This window comes from Callithrix jacchus, chromosome 5, assembly GCF_049354715.1.
Source record: "Callithrix jacchus isolate 240 chromosome 5, calJac240_pri, whole genome shotgun sequence".
Lineage (NCBI taxonomy): Eukaryota > Metazoa > Chordata > Mammalia > Primates > Cebidae > Callithrix > Callithrix jacchus.
In genome coordinates, this window is record NC_133506.1 from 101,002,607 (window position 1) to 101,024,056 (window position 21,450).

General features: G+C 46.0%; 1 protein-coding gene across 4 annotated transcripts in view; it reads left to right on the forward strand.

Moving 5' to 3' along the window:
• ASIC2 (acid sensing ion channel subunit 2) overlaps positions 1 to 21,450 on the forward strand; it is a 1,111,991-nt gene that overhangs the window by 986,677 nt on the left and 103,864 nt on the right. The window lies entirely within an intron of this gene.

Consider the following 21,450-nt stretch of genomic DNA (forward strand, 5'->3'; position numbering starts at 1 on the left):
AGCCAGACCCAGGAATCTGCATCTTCTTACCATCCCCAGGTGCTGATGCAGCTGGCCTCTGGAAGACATTTGAAGAAACACCCAAATAATCCCCTCTGTATAGTACATTATCCTTTACAAATCCATGTGCAACACTGGTGGGTAGATGGAGCAACACCTGTTAGTCCTATTTTAAGGAAGACTGGGTTTCTGTACCATAAAGGGACTAGCATCAGAACACAATAGCTAATGGCAGAGCCCAGGCTGACACTCATTTCTTCCTACCTCCCAATTCTGCACTTATCCAAGCTTACAATCTTGTCTCTGGGGAAAGAAGGAAGAGGAAGTATACAGGTACTTGTCAAGGCATGGCCCATGATAGGGGTGTTTGGGAGTAGGTCTTTGAAACCAGGGGCCCAGCCTGAGAGACCAGCATCAGGGGGACATGTTGCTGCAGGGAATGAAGGAGACTGTAGCAGCATCAGCAACAAATCAGCAGAAAGCAAGGCTGAGAGCCAAGGGGACCCCAGTAGCCCAGAAGAGAGATGCTGGGGGCCTGGCCAAGGCAGTCACTGAACTGGGGGATGACATCAGGGAAAGGGTTGTAGGGAGGCTGTGCCCAAAACAGTGCTGCCCACAATAGTCACCAATTATTGGATAAGCAAAAAGAGAGTCACATTTAGCAACATTCTAGACACAGAATGGATTCAATGATCTTTCCAAGAAAACTTACTTTGGGCATCAGAGAAATAATAGATCTGTGGTAGGGACTGGAAACATCTCCATCCTTACCATGTTTTGCTCCAGTCAGGATAGAGGGCTGGCCTCAGGTTGAGAGTTTAGGGAGGTAAGTTGAAGGGAGATAACAGGTAGGCAGGAAAGAGTCTGTCTCCAGCATATAAACAGTCCCAAGGTCAAGGAGAGATGACATTTCTGGCAGCCCTGGAATCCAGGGCAAAGATGATGAAAGAAGGCAAAAGCTTTAGAGAGACTGGCAGTCAAAAGCCATGGATGGTTAGAGCTGGAAGGAGCCTTGGGGATTGCCCAGTGCCGCCCTCCCACTTTACAGTTGAGGAAAATGAGGCCCAGATATGAGAAGTGTCCCACCCAAGGCCACACACCAGGGTACTCGATTCCAGGACTTCTGATCCCCTCAGCTGGCACTCCTTCCAACCCAACCAAGGGCCTTTCTCTAACCACCTCTACCATCCCACTAAATACTGTGTGATCCTGGACTTGGAGACAGCCAGTTAAAATATGCAATTTTTTTAATGTCAATTCAAGACAGTATATTAATGTAATCCCCAGGTGGAGGCATTAGCATTTGTGCTCCCTCACATTGCCTGGCAAAACTTGCTGACATGTCTAAAAATCAAAAATGTTATTACTACCTGAGGTGACAAGGAGCCCTCCAAGGAATAGGAAGAGGTAAGAGGAAAGGTGAAGAGAGAGCTTCAGTGCCACGGCTGAAGGCAGGAGGGTGGGGTAGGAAGGGGCTGGGGCAAAAGGATAATTTCTTCATCAGAAAACCCATGGGCAATGGTCAAATTCTTGGCAAGAAACATCTGTTAGTCAAGGACTTCGGAGTGATCTCACTAGTGAGCAAGGAGGGTGTGTTCTGATTCCTGCCCTGCTTTTAAATTACTGGGTGCAATTGCTAGGGAAGTCCCTTTACCTCTCTAGTCCTCAATTTTCCTGCATTTAAATGTTTGAGGTGAGATAATCCTCAGCACTCCCATACTTCTAGCTCTGACATTCACTTTGTGCAGCCCGGCATGGCTCCCTTGAGACACCATGGCAGCCCACGAAGCAGTGGCTTACAGAAAGGACATTTGACGTAGGCTCTTCCGCCTTTGCCCATCCATTGCCTGTTGCTGGCACTTTGTATCTAAAGCTTAGCATTGATTTACCAGCCTCAATCTTGGCTTTTCCAACAAGAATTCTGGCTTTCCTGGTGCCAGATCCCTTGGATAAACACCTTCCAGGACCCTCCATCCCTACACTGCTGGGTTCCTCTGCCCTACTGTGAATCACAGATCCTATTCCGTAAGGTACATTAAGTGACAGAAGTTTTAAAGGTCCCCAAAAATCCAAGTTAGAAGAGAGATAGTTTTGTTCACCTAGCTCAACTCTCCTTCCACTGTTGCAATCCACACAGCCTTTTAGGCTAAAAGGGAGTGGGAAAGGTTGCGATTGGAAAAGTAGATTAGGGCTCATCTGTGGAGGGATTTTGTACTTTTGGAGAACAGTCAAGTGAGGAACTTGCAGCAGATGCTTTCAGTGGTCTGTCCATATCACCTCCATGTGCTCTAATCTTGCTGTCAGGCACTTCCTGAGAACAGTGACTTTCTGCCCAAGAACATCTGCCAGTGATGGGAACATTCTGGGTGCAAGCACTGAGAAGGCCAGAAATCCTGGGATGTCAACATTCCCAGAGTAGCTCTCAACCAACAATAAACAGGAATAAGCAGGTGAATGCCCAGCTCCTCCTCAGCCCTGCAGTGTGGTGTTCACCATCTTTCAGAGGTCCCATGCAGGGCTAAGCCCCAGTCATCCACAGCAGGAACTGGCTCAGAATATATGCTACGTTGGTTGTCTTCCCTTCCTCACTTCATTTCTGCACTCCTTTCCTAGGTCTTCCTGAAGTCACCTTCCAAATGTAGCCTTGCCCTTAAATCCTGGCCCCTGGAGGGATCCAATCTCAGACAGAAATGGTGAATGCTCTGCCACCCTCTTGGAGATTCACAATGCACATTGGCATAATAAAGCCTCTGATAAGTTCTGCAAGAAATAAACATGTTTAATTCTAGCTAGCCCAATGTTTTCTAACCTATTAGACCACAGCATCTTGTTTTCTTCCCTTAAGCATCTCATAGAAGTAGTATTTTGGGGACAATACTCTGGAAAATGCTGTGCAAGGAATCGGACATGGGTGGAATCAAAGCTTCCTTTAGAAAGGCCCAGCAGCAGGCAGCTATCCTGTGAAGGAACAATCACTTAGAAATGTTAGTTACATTCCACTTACGTATGGTTGATTTAGAATAGGACCATCATAGCAGCCCTGTGATGGTAGACAGGGACAGGATTATTACACTCTCTTTACAAATGAGGAAACTGAAACTCAGAGACACAAAGAAACTTGCCCAAGGTTGTACAGCTGGTAAAGTGGTAGATCTGGGACTCCTGACTCCACATGCCTTTTTGCAATGAATTTCCTATTTAGTAGCAGGACTGGGAATAGAATCCATGTGCTGTTATCCTAGCCCAGACTTTCTCCATCTATCCCAGCAATGAGGGTCAGCCCTAGCCTCCTGAGGGTTCCCATGGGTGAGCAACGGTCATATGAGCTCAAGAGGAAATGGAAAGAAAGTGGAGAAGCCATGGGTTATGCATACTCTTTAAGTATTTTGCCCCTTCTTGTGACTCAGATACCACTGACAACTTTAATTCTTCTTCTCATCTTTCTCTGTCTCATACACACACATATCACATCACTTTAGGTATCACTGGTTTGCAGTTGCTTCCAGAGGAAGTTTTCCAGGACATGGGCCAGCTGGGTTGAGCTTATACACAACACATGCACACAGATGAGACTTGATTCGTGCACATACATTCATAGATATCCGAGATGCATGCAATCAGATGTTCAAGCATGCATGTGCATACCTGCATTCATATAACAATCTATACATTTTGTTGTCATTACTTGTTTTATAGTGTGTCTTTTTCTAGACCTCTGGACTGTACAACCTATAAGTATAAGAGCTGAAACTCTCTCTCTAACCTGAGAACACCAGAGGCAAGCACAGTGTCTGGCACATAGTAGGTGCTCAATAAATATGTGAAGAATAAATGGATGCATCAACACACAAATGTGCAGATTGCACTTTTATATGTAGCAAACAAAAGTGCACACACGGACACATCCACACCCCCAGCACGTGTATGCAAACACACATGAACACATGCACATGCACACAGATCCCCTGTGCTCTGTCAGAGCTCAAGGTCAGGACACGAAATTATGCCCACTGACATGAATCTCTTGAATGGGATCCAGACAGTCCCCAGCAGCCATTACTTTGCTATCCGTCTATCTGCCCCATTTATAGTTGAAATAAAATGTGTCACAGCTGCCTCACTAGAGACTAATGTAGACATAGAGGGAAATGGAGAAATATCCGCCCAGCTTGCATTCCAGCTCACTGGCTTGGGGGAGCTTAAGGCATAAATGAGTTTGGACTTAATTGACTTTTTTATTGGGCTTTAATTCACTGGTACTTTTCCAGAGACTGACTCCAACAGGCAGAGGCAGGGTTGAGCAGTCTTTAGGGTTGCCAGTCCTCCTTGCCTCTGCCCCTGCTCCCTTAGACCCATTCTAAACCCCTTCTCTACACAGGGCCTCCTTTCATCCATATGGTGACATGAGGAAGTCAGCATCAGAGCCTGTCTCCTGCCTGGCCCCATCTTTGCCCCTTCCCAACCGGCCCCTCTTGTCATACCTCCCTTCCCTGCCAAGGGTATTCCCATTCAATACAGTGACATTGGTTGAGAGCTCACTGTATGCCCTCACAGGGCATTGGGATACAGAGATGAACAAGAGCAAATCTTTGCCCTCTGGGAGCCTAGAGTCAAATGGAGAGACAGACATAAATTCCACCCGATAATAGATACCAAACATTAACCTGGGAACAAGGCCCAGAGAGGCACAGTAAGGCACAGTGATCCAAGTAAGTCTGCCCAGATGGGATGCCTCCACTTCCTCTTGAAGAGGGGAAAGCATTTTCTAGGATGGGTATTCCTGGAAAGCGTATTCCAAGCAGGCAGAAGAGCAGGGGCAAAGGCATGGATGGATGAGAGAGCAGGACATGTTCCAGGCACTTGCCTGAGGTCCTGGGGAGCTGGGGGTGGAGGAAGGATGAGCAGGGCGTTCATGAGGGCAGCAGGGCTAAGTGGAGTGAACTTGAGCCTGAAAGTCAGAAAACCCACATTCCAGACCCATTTTACCATTTATTAGCATGCAACTGGGCAAGTCGCCTTTCTTCTCCGAGTCACGGTGTCTTCGTCTATAATGTGAAGAATTTGAATTCACTGATCTCAAAGACCCACCTCTCACCTCCAGGGCCTACTCATCTTTCTTGTGTTAATATTTCTCTGCTATCCTAAGTCTCTAACTTAGCAGATGCTGGTTTGACTTTCTCTGAAGGAAGCCGGTCACAGAAAGCCCAGTACAGAACTTACTGGAGTCTGAGAATCCCAGTCTTACAGAGCAAGCTTTGGTCTCTGTCCTTCCGTGCAGGCAGGGGCTGCGATGGAGTGCCCCTTCTCAGAGCTCTGCTCCTGACACTCACAAGCCCTCCCCAGCCAAGTGGGAGAGCAAGGCCAGCCTGGGGACAACCCAGTTTCAGGGCGCCCTACTCAGGCAGGACAACCTGTGCTGGTTTCAGCGTTTACCATCCAACACGATCCAGACTCTGGAATCGTTTAAAAGGATAAGCATCGGCAAGCTGGAAAACTTTCTTGTTTTGCCACGTAAATGAGACATGACTGAAAGTGAGAACAGGCTCTGAGGAGCTTTAAAGCCTCACACAAATATAAATAACTCATTTGTAGTTTAAGGGGACTACATCCCAGTTTTCCCCGGACGGTGTCAGGTTTCGCTTCCCATCTGGCATAACACTGGGTGGGCTCCTTGCTTTCGCTCTCCAAAGTGTCCTCCTTGGGGCAATAAATGTTTTCATCCCTCTGTTCTGTAAGCTTTTTGAGGGCAGAGATTAAAGCAGGGAGGCAGAGAGCACAAGTGGAAAGGAGCAGGCTTTGGTAGCGCACTGACCTGGAAGTGAATTCCAGCTCTACCTTGGACAACTGACTTAACCTTTCTGAGCTTGGCCTTCTTATGTGTAAAATGGGGAAGGTAACATCTCCCACACTAGTCACTTGGAGAAATAAACAAGGTCTTGCACGTGCATATGCAATATTACATGCTCAATATCTTCTCCCTCATCTTCTGTATCTTTGGCCTCTCCATAACCCTCAGTGCTGGGCATGGAGAAGACTGGATGTTGAGTACATGAGTGAGTGAGTCCCTCAGTCAATCAAGCACAGAGGCAGAAGTTGGGCTCCTTGCTCTGCACCCTAGGCTCTGTTCTATCAAGTGAGCTGAGGCATCATTCCCAGGCTGTCTTTTGTGGGTGGAAGATTTGATCCCTTTTCCTGTGCCCTCCACCACTAAGTCTTCTCAAAGTCCTTGCATTGATGTCTCTCTGTCCTTCTTCCCTTCTACCTTTAACCTCCATTCAGCTTGTCATTTCCTTTTTCCTTTTGATGGTAGTGATGGGGCAGGGTCGAAGGAAGAAGGATGGTGTTCATCATCACTCCAATGCCTCACCGGGTAGAATATCCCAGACCTACCTTGCCTCTGCATTCCCTAAGCTCCCTCATGATTTCTTGAACTGCCTCATGGCAGCAGCGCCATAAGCTTGGAGCTTATCGATCTAAGATTGAATCCTTTGGGATAATTATTTGTTTGTGGTAGAATGTCTTGCCACTTCTCAGAGTTTAAGTTTCTCATCCCTAAAATAGGCAAAAATAACACATAAGGCCACTCTAGGGATTAAATGTACAACCACGTAAGTTGTCTGGCCCAACATCTGGCCTTAACCCAGCCTCAAATTCCCCACAGTCTGGCTCAATCCATCTTTCCTATTCCACCTAGTACTTCCTTCCTCCATAGCCTCACCTGCAATTCTGCCAGCATGCTCGCTGCTCCTAGAGCATTCCTTGCATTCACTCACGCCCCGCCTCTGCACCTCTGCTAACACTATGCCCTCTGCTCACACTGTGACCTCTGCCCTTCCCTACTTTTGCTGTCCTGAAATGCTCCTTCTTCATCAAACCTCACTGAAAATCTCACCTCCTCCACGAGCCTTTTCTGACCTCTCAGGTGAGAGCTGGTTGCTCGGCCCAACTCTGTCTCTCCCTATGTTTGACTGATTCCTCCATTTACCATGCATTTTTTTCTGCTGTTGTTTATTGTAGCTGTTTACTTACACACTTTCCTCCCAGAAGAGACTATACAATCCTTGAGGGTAGGAACCATTTATTGTTCATCTCTCTATTATAAATGACCTCAAAAACTTTGAGAAAGAAGGTAGGAGATGAGCAAGTCAAATTAAAATTCAGCTCATGATTTCTAGTTCCATCCCCGGAATGGACTGAGCCAACGCAAAGTTATCTCCCACTCCACGCACATCAAAATACAGGGCATAACAATTTTTAAAATTTTGAATGCAGAGCCAAGCTCTACAAAAATGGAAACTCCAAGGGCCAGAAATGAGAGAGCCCTGGAACCAAGGCGCCTGCATAAAAGCCAGGACCCAGGAATAGCTGCCTTTTCATTAAATTGGTCTGAAAGACTTCACCCACCTACCCAGGAAATTGGTCTCTACCAGAGGCTCTAGGTGGCAAGTGTGCACAAGCGCACATGCATCTGTATGTATGTGCGTGTATGTGCATGCATGTATGTGCATGGGTGTGTGTGTGTGTGTGTGTGCGAGCGCTCTGTGCTTTGTTCACATAAAATTCCCTGAATGTGGCCAGGCACAGTGGCTCATGCCTGCAATCCCAACACTTTGGGAAGCTCAGGCAGGTAGATCATGAGGTCAAGAGATCGAGACCATCCTGGCCAACATGGTGAGACTTCGTCGCTACTAAAAGTACAAAAATTAGCTGGGTGTGGTGGCACATGCCTGTAGTCCCAGTTACTCAGGAGGCTTAGGCATGAGAATCGCTTGAACCCAGGAGGCAGAGGTTGCAGTGAGCCAAGATCTCATCATTCCACCATTGCACTCCAGTCTGGTGACAGAGTGAGACTCCGTCTCAAAAAAAATTTTTTTTTAGTTCCCTGAATGCCTTCTGTGTGCAGACTTTGAACGAGACACAGGGGATCTGAAAACAACTGGCCCCCAACCCCCTCACTCTGCTTGAATGTTAGAATGTGTGTTCTAGGAGGACAGGGACCCTTGGGGACATACTGCCATTCTAAACACTTACCCAGGACAGCCTTTGTAAGATGGAGGGTAATACCAGGAAGAACTGAAGCCAGCGAAATTCACTAACTACCCAGTTCAGGGGCAGGACCAGCATTCAAAGGTAGGCAGTTTGGAATGTTACAGTACATAACGTTAAGCCACATAGTAAGTATGCCAAAATATTTGTTGAATGAAAACCTGAATAGGTGGCCTGGAAGAGGTCGCATTTCAGAATGCTGTGGCCCGGGCCAGGCTGGGCAGAACCAGTGCAGGCAGCACTGATTGTACCCAGCATCCAGGCCAGCTCTCCATAAAGGGCACCCATTTTAAATAAAATGAACTCCCCTGGCCTCTGGATGCTTGGGAGATGGTTTTCTCCTGTCTCAGGATGATTGTATCTGGCCCCATTTCCTCTGAGGCTACTCTTGATTTTTTTTTCCCCTCCCTGCTGTGTGTCTGGCTCTAATTCCCTTTTCGGGTCCCATTTGGTGGTTACCACTTATGTTCTAAAATGCGCCATTAGGCATCTGATGTGTGGCATGTTCAGCAGGGCAGCCACACTGTGCTCTGAGCAGTCCAGGGAAATGGAGAGACCACTGCCTGCCGATGGTGGCTGCCCATGGGCCTCTTGGGGAGGACAGGCTGCCCCAGACAGAATGACCTCCTCCAGCCTCATAGGACTCCCAGGAGCATGAAGCACCTGTCCTCAAACATAGCTCATGCATCTGTCTATTCACCCTGCACCCAGCTTTTAGACACCTTTGGTGTGCCAGGAGCTGCAGAGAGAGAGATGAAAAAGATGCCTTGTCTGTCCCTGTGGGATTCACTGTGTGCACTGGCTCAGGGGCTAGGATGGGCTCACAAGCCAAGGCCTCCATGGCTGTAGCTGAGTGGTGCTGGGGGCTATGGGAGGCTGTCTTAGCAACATGAACAAAACAGCTCACCAGCATCATGCACTTTTATGAGAGAGGGGAGGGACCCAAGACATGGAGAACCCCAGCAATTACTCCTAAAAATTACTTGGGATTCCTCTGGAAACCTAGGCTTCTATCAATGGAAGGGTCTTTGTAGATTTTTCTTCCTGCTATTTAAGCCATTCAGACACCCATCCCTTAGCCATCCCAGAAATACGAGCCTCCAGTGGCAGCTGGCATTTGAGGCAGGCCCTCAAGTCCTATCCCCTTCTGCCCATTGGATCCTATCTTTGCATGGGCTCATCTCCCCTTTGTAAATAGTAAGAACCACAATAAGCACAGCTAGCCCTATGCCAGGTGCCCACATTCATTTAATTCTCTAACAACATGCAAGGTAATCCTATCTCCCATTTTATAGATTAAAACACTGAGGCTCATAGAGTTTGAGTCCCTTGCTCAGGTTCACACACACAGCTGATAAACAGTGGCATATGGTTCTGAACCCAGAATTTCATGCTGTCACTGGCTCAGACTGTGTTCCAAATGTGTGATTCCCCATTCTGACTTGGAGTCCCACCTCGCTCCACTCCCCTCCCCAGACTTAGGGCCCCTGGTTGTCTGACCTGACTCCACTTTCAGCACCTCCCATGGTCTGGAATGAGGAGCTCTGGCTCCCATTTATGGCTCTGGAGAATCCAGATCTCTTCCAGACCCTCAGCCAAGTCCCCCCACCAGGAGGAAATAGTGAGGTCCAGACGAAGGTTATCTGCTCAGTCCCCTACTCTTGACAACATCCTCTAATATTCCAAACTCTTGGGGACTCGGAGGGGAGCATGCCGGATAGCATTTTGATAAATACTTCTAGCGACAGGGAGCTCACTACCTTCCAATACAGCCCATTCAATTAACAGACAATCAAAATTGTTTGTGGTTGCTTTTTCTTCTTTTAATAATTAACATGTGTTTGTTTTGTTATGAAAAAATTTAGACATATACAAGCTGGACAGAATAGTATAATGAACCCCTTGTAGCTATCACCCAAGTCCTACAATATTAGCATTTTGCCATTCTTGTTTCCTCTGTACCTCTCCCCACTCCTATCCTTTACCTGAAGATGAAGAGGGGGAGCAGGGGGAGCAGGAAGAGAAGGAAGAGAAGAGAATACTTTGATGTCAATTTTTTGTTGTTGTAAAAATTCATGTATACTGACATGCATAAACCTTACCTGTATTGTTTTGGCAATTTTTTGTGCTGAACCCCTGTTAGCCTCAGTAGAGAAGGCACTGGGTTCAAGAGGCCAAAGAAGACACACAGAGCCCACAAATGAAACATGGGGTTTTACTAGGGGCTTACATACAGGAGAGAGTCCAGTGGCGTTGGGCTGTACAGGAGAACTGCTTTACATGCAGCACTGGCCCAGTGGCGGCAGGCTGAGCAACATATCTGCCTTATGAACTGCCCAGTGGCAGCGGGCCGGGCAGGAAAACCACAGCCATTTGCAAACAGCATGCAGTTTATAAGCACTTTCACTTAACACCCTCCCCTAAAGACCTCCACCTAGCAACCTCCATTTAACCCAACACCCGGAGTCCCAGTCCCCTGTTCCACAGGACACTACAGGGGCTCAGACGTTCCTCATAGACAAGGAACAAGTCTCTGGGTTGGCCATCCCTGAATTCCCTAGCTCAGAACACACATTCACATGCATCTGCCATACAGGGTCATCCACAGGACATGCTTAAGATATTAATCCCAGGTATGTTTACCCTACACAAATGGATACACCTTTGTAACCCATACCATTATCATGATGTAGGATATGAGCATCTCCCAAGAAGAGTTATTGTTGGACCCTTCAATTGCTACGTTATTTCTCTATGTCCAACCCAAATCCTAGAACTATCCTCCATGGCAGTAGAAAAAAGAATAAGTCTACTCTTTTTTCCATATACCTTCAAATATTTGCAGATGGTGGTCGTGATTCTCTCTAAATTGGTGATTTTCTATTCTAAACACCCCAGGTTCCTCCAGCCATTTCCTTTTTGTTTGTTTTCAGAAGACAGAGAATTGACTGCCAACATTGATAAAACGAGGTCTGATTTCCTCCTTACCAAACCTCTTCCCAGCCACATCCCACTTGGGACCTGAGGACAGGAAGGGGTTTGCTGTGTGTGGGAGGTGTTGCCCACCTGCCAAATTTTCTACTTTGCGGACACTGGCTCTAGAGGGCAGGGCCACATGGGTGTGCTCACTTTATGTAGCCTCTGAACAGCTGAGCTGTGCGCAGATTTATCTTTCTTTATAAAACAGCCTCTGAATAGCTGAGCTGTGCGCAGATTTATCTTTCTTTATCAAACAGCCTCTGAACAGCTGAGCTGTGCGCAGATTTATCTTTCTTTATCAAACAGAATGCAGCATTATCTCTTTCATGCATTCTTTTTTAATTCATTCATTCAACAAATTTCTATTGAGTACCTATGCTAAGCTAAAGCTGTGTCTAGAGTACTTGGATAAATAAGACGCAGTCCCACACTTTGGGGATGGAGCAAAGAGAGAAAAATATATGGATGTATTCAGGTATTCAGTATTTGTTGCATACTCACTGAGTCTCTGGAATTAGGGCAGATAATGGAATGATGGAAGTATGGTGAATACTGTGGCCACCTTTGAAAAACTAAGGCACTCATGCACTCACCAACTGGGAGTGTTGGTAGCTGACATTGCTTCACTCTGGAAATTCTTAAATCTGGGAGTCGCCCTCTAAGTTAAGGAGGTACCTCACCCAGAGTTACATCCTCTTCCCAGGGGTAGCCCAAATCCAATGGGGATATAAATTCTGGCACCTTTCTTCACTTCAGGACAGCTCTGAAGGGCCACCCCTACTCCAGAGCTCCCCATAGGTCAGCTAAGGTCTCTGTTATAACTAAATAGAAGTTCAACTTCTCCTGCCAACTTCCCTCCTGCATGGGTGTGATCAGTGGGTATGGAGCCCAAGGACACCGCCCAGGAAACCTCCATGCAAGTGTCCATCCCCAGTCGGCTTCCCAGTGAGCCCAGGAAGTGAGCAAGAGCAAGACGGCCTAGTGCTTACAGTCTGGTATACAGAGACAGGTATCAATCAGATGATCACACAAATATACAGCTAGAAGAAAAAGTATGTGGTACCAAGAAAAGGGTTCCCTTTGTCAGACTTGACCCTGGTTTGGAAGATCCAGCTGAGATTTGAAGTTCGAGTAGGAGTGAGCAGACTGCCCAGTGTGACAGGATGGAGGGGAGCACAGGGTGATGTCAGAGCCCCAGGAGGGCAGGTCAGCCATTCAGAGCAGGTGGTAGGTAGTCAGGGAAGGCTTTCTGGAGGAAGTATTCCCTAGCTAGAGTATAAAGTATGAGTAAAAGTTAACTCAGTGAAGGCAGGGACATGTTCTGAGCACAGGTGTCAGCATATCACAAAGCACAGAGTTATGAAGTAGCATGGTGTCTTTGGAGAAAGGCAGGGCTAGGCAGAGCTGACTCATGGAGTGCAGGAGAGAAGAGACTAGGAGGAACTGAGTGGGGCCCAGGTCTTGAGAATTCTCACATTCCAGCCCAAAAGAAGTTTGCAGCCTTGCAAAAGTTGAAGCAGGGGTGTTTGCTTTAGAAACACATCTCCCTGACTGCTGTGTGGAAGATGAATGGAGGAGGAAGGGAGTGGGGTAGCAGACCCTGTAGGAGGCTGTGACAGTTAACCAGGTAAGAGATGAGTGGCTCGCCCAGTTACATGGCTGAAGGTAGGCAGGACTGAGAGGAGGAAACTAACAAAACTGATATTTTCGAAACAGAACCAACAAGACTTAAACCTGCAGTAAGCCACAAACCTGTCTCCTTCAATTCTTTCTTTGAGGAACAGAGTTGTAAAACTTCAGACAAATTTTGGGGATAGAGCAAAGACTCATATCATTAATTGGCAGTACCACCAGACCACCCTGAAGGCATCCCTCTGCCATGCCTAGTACATAATTGACACTCAAGAGATTTCATATGCTGGTTTGCAGTTAGTCTAATGTATATTCAGGCACACTGGAACATGCTCAAGTGCAGATCTTAGGTATTATTCCATTGCTGAGAAATATTAGGTTTTTTTTTCTTGCTGTCTGCTATTCTGCATCATGGGAGGCAGAGCTCCCAGGGCTTCTTAATCAGACAGACCAGGGTCGAGATCCCACGTCTGCTTCTGACTTGCTGCACAATTTTGGAAGAGTTGCTTAGCCTCTCATGGATTCTACCACTGCTTCTCTAGCAACAAGAATAATAGTAGGGTTGCTAAGAGGTTTGCCTGACCTGTTGTATAAGTCTCAATTATCCTTCTGGAAAAGATTTGCAGCAGTTACCGAGGACCTCCAAAAGGACTCACCAGGCAGAACTTTACCTACCTGGCATCCCAGAAGAACAGAATGAACAGCGCTGGAGCTACCTCTTTAGCATAGAACTCACATTTATTTAGTTTAGTTTAGTTTAGTTTAGTTTAGTTTAGTTTAGTTTAGTTTAGTTTAGTTTAGTTTAGTTTAGTTTAGTTTAGTTGTTTAGTGTTTTAGACAGAGTCTTGCTCTGTCACCCAGGCTGGAAATACAGTGGTGCGATCTTGGCTCACTGCAACCTCTGCCTCCTGGGTTCAAGCGATTTTCCCGCCTTAGCCTCCTAAGTAGCTGGGATAAGTGGTGCATACCATGGCTAATTTTTTGTATTTTTAGTGGAGACGGGGGTCTCACCATTTTGTCCAGGTTGGTCTTGAACTCCTGACCTCAAGTGATCTGCCCACCTTACCTCCCAAAGTTCTGGGATTGCGGACGTGAGCCACCGCGCCTAGCCAGAACTGACATTTGATGCTTCAAACAAGCCCTCAGAACTTGAGGTCTGCATGGCAACTCTGTGAGGCAGGTGTGGCCCGATCATTTGACACATGACAAAGTAGAGTCACAGAGACAGAAGTGGAGGAATCTGGACTTCATTTCCATGTAACACTGAGAAGTATTATTATCTACATTCTTCAGATGAGAAAACAGATCAGAGAAAATAAGTAACTGACCCAAGGTCACATGTTTCAGGCCCTGTAGAACTAGGTTTCACACTTGGATCTGTCCCAGTTTAAAAAAAAAAAAAGAAAAAGAAGAAGCCTGTGCTCTTTCTCTACTCTTGCTTGCACTTCACGACTCCGTGATGCCTCTGCAAGTAACTCACCTTTCCTGAAACCTAGTTTCCTCATCTGTCAATGGGACAATCGTATCTATTTTGCCAGTTTGTTGTGACAGCAAGTTGTCACTCACTTTCATCACATCCGCCTCTACTCCTGTCTTCATCTGACTTTGTCCTGAGCAGGAGCTGGATAAGATGCAAAATGTAAGGATGCATCCACTCTCAGGTTAACATGTGCAACCTCCGAAGTCATGGCTTCCTTAAATTTCATGCCCTAGGTCTTCCTTTGCCCCATCCTAGTCCTGGTCCTGATCCAGAGATCTGGAGGGGAGATGGGGTGTAAAGAGACCAGGTGAACCGATATGAAAGAAGTAGCAGAAAACAGGCCCTGCCTCAAATGCCCACAGCTCAACAAGAACAATAGGCTGGAACAGGTGGACCTTGCTTTATGTAATTATGCTGGAGAGTTGCATTCTGTAAGTTAATGTGCATGAATCCGTGATGATATTACAGCTGCTTTATCTCCCGGATGATCTTAAGCTGTTTTATCTTCATTTCTTACAGCTCATGAACTACCTGAGGGTAATGTCCATGTCTTATTTATCTTTGTATTCCCAGGACCTAGCATGGTATTTGACATGTAATAGTTGCTCATTAGATGTTGAATGAACTAAAAATGTTTCGTCTTTCATTCTGAAAGCCTCTAATCATCTTAGGTCCTTTGATATTTAGCTCGTAATTCAAGGAACTATGGCACAATGACAACTACACTGCCCTGGGATTCTAGTCCCCCAGGATGAGACAGTAAGTCATGAGGATACTGAATAAATATTAGCCCAACTCAAAAAGCTAGTAAGTGGCAAAATCATGCTTTGATTCCAAAGCCTATGCTCTCTCTTCTGTGATACAAGGGCCAAGTCTAAGCAATATTTGTCAAATATAAAAGGTACTACCTCTGCCTCTGTCACTCATGAGTCTCTGCTACCCAAGACCCCAAGTTGTGACCCTCATATTGCCCTGTGGTAGGGGTCCCCAACCCCCAAGACACAGGCCAGTACCAGCCCAGTCTGGTAGGAACTGGACCACACAGCAGGAGGTGAGCTCTGGGCAAGCCAGCCAAGCTTCATCTGTATTGACAGCCACTCCCCGTTGCTTGCGTTACTGCCTGACGCAGCCTCCTCTTAGATCAGCAGCAGCATTAGATTCTCATAGGAGCGCGAACCGTATTGTGAACTGTGCATGTGAGGGATCTAGGCTGCGTGCTTCTTATGAGAATCTAATACCTGATGATCTGTCACTGTCTCCCGTCACCCCCAGATGAGACCATCCAGTTATAGGAAAACAAACTCAGGGCTCCCACTGATTCTACATTATCATGACTTATAGAATTACTTCTTTATATATTAAAATGTAATAATAATAGAAATAAAGGAAACAATAAATGTCATGTGCTTGAATCATCCCAAAATCATCACCGCCCTCCTCCCCAGTCCATGGAAAAATTGTCTTCCATGAAACCAGTCCCTGGTTTACTGTGGTTTTCGTTTTCCTGTGGCTGTGCCCAGATCCCTTCTGGAACATTTCTTGGGTATTCTTGGATAAGTCTGCCTCACTCTGACTGGCCATTTCTGCTCAGTTGAACTTCACTTTTCCCCCACCGTCCCAGCTCCTGTCCCAGGGGCTTGGATGGACTTACTCCTCACACTGTGAATGTGCTTTATGCCAGTCATTGGAGAACCAGTCCCTGGTTCCAAAAAGGTTGGGGACCGCTGCCCTGTGGCACCTGCTCAAACCTTTCCCCACTTCCAGGCATTGCTTCTTACTACAGAGACACTGGCACCACCAGTAGAACTTACTCTATTCGTCTGGTGCAAAAATGGCAAATAGGGTTTATCTCACTTGCCAACTCCAATGGACCCATAGTAGCAGCCAAAATTATTGGCCTGAAAACAACTGTGAGTCCCAGAGGGAAAGAGCATTGTGATCGATCAATTATGTCTGTTACAGATCTAGAAAGGAGAATGGCATCATGCATGCTGTATACCTCCCACCCAGGCCCTAATTTCACATGTCAGGAAAGCAATCTGATTAAACTACAGAAAACTTTTCATTTGTGAATCTGTGATGGCTTTGAACATTCATAATGTAAGATTTGCTACTAAAATTACATGCTACTCAACCTCCAAGACCAGCTGTGGGGAAGAACTAGCAGACAATGACATTCTCCGAGCAGTCCCTGGAAAAGCTGAAATATGACTTTAATAAGAAAACATGAGCTCAGTAAGAATGTGGTATGAGGATTTTAGTGTCATATGGGTAGTTACCTATTTGACCTTCTCTTGATCAGCTTTTGGAATCAGTGTTCCTTGGGATTGTTTTCTGCCCTGCCATTAATGGAAACATCTGCTTTTCTTATGTAAACATCATAAACTATAATTTGGTTTCCACTGATGCATCACTTTCAATGCAGCCCTGTAGAATAACACAAAATTAACCAGGAACACAACACAACACACTTCTGATCCCCTCTTCTTCCCTCTCCCATTCCACACCTGCACAAAAGAAGGGATATTCCCAGCAGGTGTGTAATGAGGCAGGTGTAAGGAGTGACATGTATCTGATCTCAGGGTTGGTCGCCCAGGCATAAAGTACACTCACAGTGGTAGGAATAAGCCACCCAAGCCCCTGGGATAGGTGCTGGGAAGGTGGGGCGAAAGTGAAGTTCAGCTGAGCAGAAATAGCCAGTCAGAGTGATTCAGACTTTTGCAAGAATATCCAAGAAACATTCCAGAAGGGATCTGGGCACAGCCACAGGAAAATCAAGCAGGCAGGCATGCCCATAAATTCAGCATGCAGCAGCTAGAAGCATGAATAGGGTTGTAATCACAAGATTAGGCAAGCAACTGTTTTTTTTTAAAAAAAAAAAAAAAAAAAAGCTTTTAATGGTAACCACCATTCTACTCTCTCTGAGTTCAATTTTTTTAGATTCCACATATATAAGTGAGATCATGTGGTATTTCTCTTTCTGTGCCTTGCGTATTTCATGTAGCATAATGTCTTATTTATCTAGATTTATCTATGTTGCTGCAAATACAGAACTGTCTTCTTTTTAAAGGCCAAATAGTATTTCGCTGTGTATCTACACCACCTTTTAAAAATCATGTAACCATTGATGGGCACTCAGGTTGTTCCTGTACCTTAGCTATTGTACGTAGTGCTTCAGGGAACATGGGCGTGCAGACATGTCTTCAACATATTCATTTTAATTCCTTTAGATATAAACCCAAAAGTGGGATTACTGGATCATATGGGAATTCTATTTTTAGCTTTTTGAGGAAATGCCATACTGTTTTCTGAAATGGGTGTACGAATGAACATGCCCACCAGCAGTGTACAAGCATTCCCTTTTCTCTAAATCCTCATCAATACTTGTTATCTCCCATTTCTTTGGTAATGGCCATTGTAACAGGTGTGAGGTGATTTCTCCTTGTGACTTTCATTTGTGGCTTTTAGTTTCAAATATCTGTCGGTTACCAGAGGCTGGGGCAGAGCAGGAGGGTGGGCAGGGAGTGGGGAGACGTTGATCCAAGAGTGCAAAGTTTCAGTTAGACAGGAGGAATAAGGCCTGGTGCTTTGTTGCACAGCATGGTGACTATAGTTAATAATAGTGTATATTTCAAATTTGCCAAAAGAGGGAATTTCAAATGTTCTCCATTTAGAATATTTAAACCACAAAGACATGATAAGTATTTGCGGTGATGAAAGTGTTAATTAGCCTGATTTAATCATTGCACAATTTGTATACATGTATTGAAACATCACTTTATACCTCATAAATTTGTCAATTAAAAAATAAAACCAAAAAACATCCAGTATTAAAAAGAAACTTCGAACAAGAACCATGAACCCAGAAATCACATCCCATAGGAGCTCAGATACCAGAGTTCAGGTGCAGAATCCCAGTTAATAATAATATTATTAGCTAGTTTTATTAAGTGAGTACCCCCTGCCAGGCACTTCGAATCCATCAAGTAATGGGTAATCAGAATATAGACTAGGATGTGCTCCACCGAATGTGGGCAGCCTTGGGGCCACATCCCAGTGTGTCTGGGCTGCGGTACTGTGAGCACCCCTGACTCCAGTCCACTGTGCCTGGGAACTGGTATAGGCGGGGGCTGCAGGACGCATGTCAGTAAGGTTGGAAGTAGGCAATAGAGACAGCAGAGATGGGAATGGGAGCAGACTGTGGATGGTTTGTGGCCACACATTCTCCCTCACTCTTTCCTGAGTTCTTGCCCTCCTAAAAGCAGAGAACTCCTCCTGGGTTCTGCTCCCTACATCTGATGGCAGCCAAGTGGGTGCTTGTCACAGTCAGCCTTAGCTCACTACAAATGTGCTTTCTCTTATTTAATCTACTTGCCTTGGCTGTAGTTTCCTAGGTATGGTCTGGTGACATGTTAGCAGTGGGCAGATCAGAGAGCCAGCCTTGGGGAGATCTCTGAGGCTGACGGGTTCTCTTGGAGAGAATCAAATGCTAACTTCTCTCAGTCACTGAGTCTCTGTCTTGATACTTATCCATTCAGTGAAAGATAAGCTCAATTATCTATTGTGCACAGTGCCTGGAAGGTAGTAGGTATGCAGCCAGGATAATCTGGGGCATGTTCTTCCACAATTCAGCCCGCCTCTTAGTAGAGCCCATACTTTTCTACCTGAAGGTGTGAGGTTCCAGTTTGAAGAGAGTTGGGATGAGGAGCACATAGGTAGGGCTCAGCAGGGAGCCAGAAGTAGGGACTGGCACCAATGGCCTTTCTGAAAGCATTAGCATGGCCCTGCTAAGACAAGGAGCCAGTCTAGGGAATCTGCCTCAACCTGCTAAATACCACTGCTGTCCCTAGGGAAAATTTCACAACATTTCTCCATGCCCCCTCAACCACCATCCCACCAGGCAGCTTCCTTCTTTGCACCCACACTGCCTGACACCACCCAGTACCTGTCTTCAGGGCCACTCTCCCCACTGCCTGGTTCCTAAAAGGTAGACTCATGTCTGTATCCCCAAGGCCTGATGTGGTGCCTAGAATACAAGAGGTGCTCTATAAATGTCGCTAAATGAATGAACGAGAGAGCCACAGTCATGTTCCCGGATGGAACATCTCAGATTCAACATCCACAGCCAAATAGCAACTCTTTTCCTCCCTAGCTCCTCCAGGGCATATGCAGGATCCAAGCCATAAACAGGAATATTTCCTGCCTGGGCTGAGCCTTTTTGTTTTTCTACAGAGAACTCTAAGCCCCATTATACCCCTTCTGATTTTTGCAACAGCTCCATTGGAAGGGTTCTTACCAGCATTGCTGAGATGAGCATTCCAGATCCAAAAAGATGAAATGACTTCCCCAAATCAGTGGCAGAGCCAGGATTCAAAACCAGGGCTGCCTGGTCCCCAATTCCATATTAGCTTTTGCTTTCATGCAAACCTCCCATTAAGTACCTTCTGTACACCAGGTACCAGGCTAGGCCCTGGGAACACAGAGATGAAAATGCCACAAGTCCTGCCGTCTCCAGGAGACTGACAGTAGAGACCTCTCAGAAGAGAGAGCAAGCAACCTCTGTCATTGTGTCCCATTTGAGATTTCCATTAAACCCAGAAATGCTTGTCAACCTTCTTCCCTCAACCAGCCAAGCTGCGGTCCAGCACGCAAGGCTTCTGGTTCCTCACCTTCCACTTCATCATCTCAAGTTGGACCCAACTTGGGATTCTCAGATGAGTGGTCAGGAGGGACGCACCAGCAGAGGCCCAGCGTTTTGAATCCCTTTCCAGGTGAATGACTGGAGTACCTTCAGGCTTCCCTTCTGCCTCTGTGCTTCATCTGCCAGGAGAACACATGTGCCCACAACACTGAAGGAGATTTGAACACTCAGATTTGCCCGTTGTTCCCCTTCCTGTTGTTTTCCCAACCAACAGACAGATTTGCAGGCGCTTGATGCTCTTTTTCCTGCATGGCATTCACACATCTCTTCCTGCACGGTCTGAAGCTCTCTGGACAGTTGCCCAGCAGAAAAGGCCCCGGCTGCGCTTCAGGCTTAGAGGCAGGAGACAAGAAGGCCTCTGGCTCTTAGTGAAAGCAGCACAGGAAATGTCACATCGCAGCAGATGGGCCCCAGGATATGGAGAAGGGGGAGTCACATTACCATATCATACATCCAAATAATGCTAAGCCTTATTCCAACCACTCCTACATAAGAAAGGAAAATAGGCAAACTACTCTTTAGCTGTAGGAACTTGGGCTAGGTATGTAGCCTCTCAAAGCCTCAGCTTTCACATCTGTAAGCTGGGAAAATAACACCTACTTCCAAGGGCTTTGTGAGCCTTAACAGAGAGTGTTCAAAGCACGCAGCACAGTGCCCACTCATGCTCCATGACTGCTTATCCTTCTCTTTCTCCCCAGAAAAAGTAGCCTCTCTAAGGAGAGTGATGTTAATGATTACCTGAAAGACGTGGTGGCCTCCTGATTGAGAAGGGCAGAGGGGCTGCATTGTGGTCACATTTGCCTCATCTCCTTTATTCTCAGGAACGGTACCTGCCACATGGAGATGCTCACATGAGTATTTATTGAAATCACTTTTTTAAACTCATTGTGAGAAAAAGCACAGTCATGCAGCACTTCCCAGAACATAATTGGTGGTCAAAAAAAAATTCTCGTTTCAGGAACACGTGAATGAACAACCAGATTTTTTAAATAAGATCCAGTCTTTACCTTCAAAGAGCTAACCATCTACAGCAACCTCCTTGCTAATAAGTCCCTCTGGCTACGTTTAATTGACAAGCACCTTAATTGCAACTTCAGAAAACAAAAGGCAGGTTCATTTTGTTTACTAGAAGCCTGGTAACCCATTTGACAGACTCTCACTTCCCGATTGTGTGAAATGTATTGGAGGCGTTTGAAAGAGAAAAACAAAACAAAGCATAAATGGCTGGCTTTAACAAGCACATTATTCTGAAAACAATCTAATAAGAAATTTCAGTAACTCAGAAGAAAGCCGAATTGACTCAGGGAAAAGAAAAAAAGCTAAGTTTTAGAGGCATTTTGGAGCAGTGCAATTTCATTTCCTTCAAGTATAATAAGCAAGAAGAGATGAGAAACCCATCACCCAGGAGAAGCCCTAGAGGTCAGGATTAATGAATAGGTTAGAAGGTCTGATGCTTGCAGGACCAGCTGTGTGCTAGTAAGTGCGTGTTTCGACAGTCCTTAAGGGGACTTATACATAATTTACTTTCTTAAGTAGGTACATGGTGTAGAAATGTTGTTTGCGCTATTAATTGGACCAGAAAACCATGTCTTGGCGGGTATTAGCTACTCCT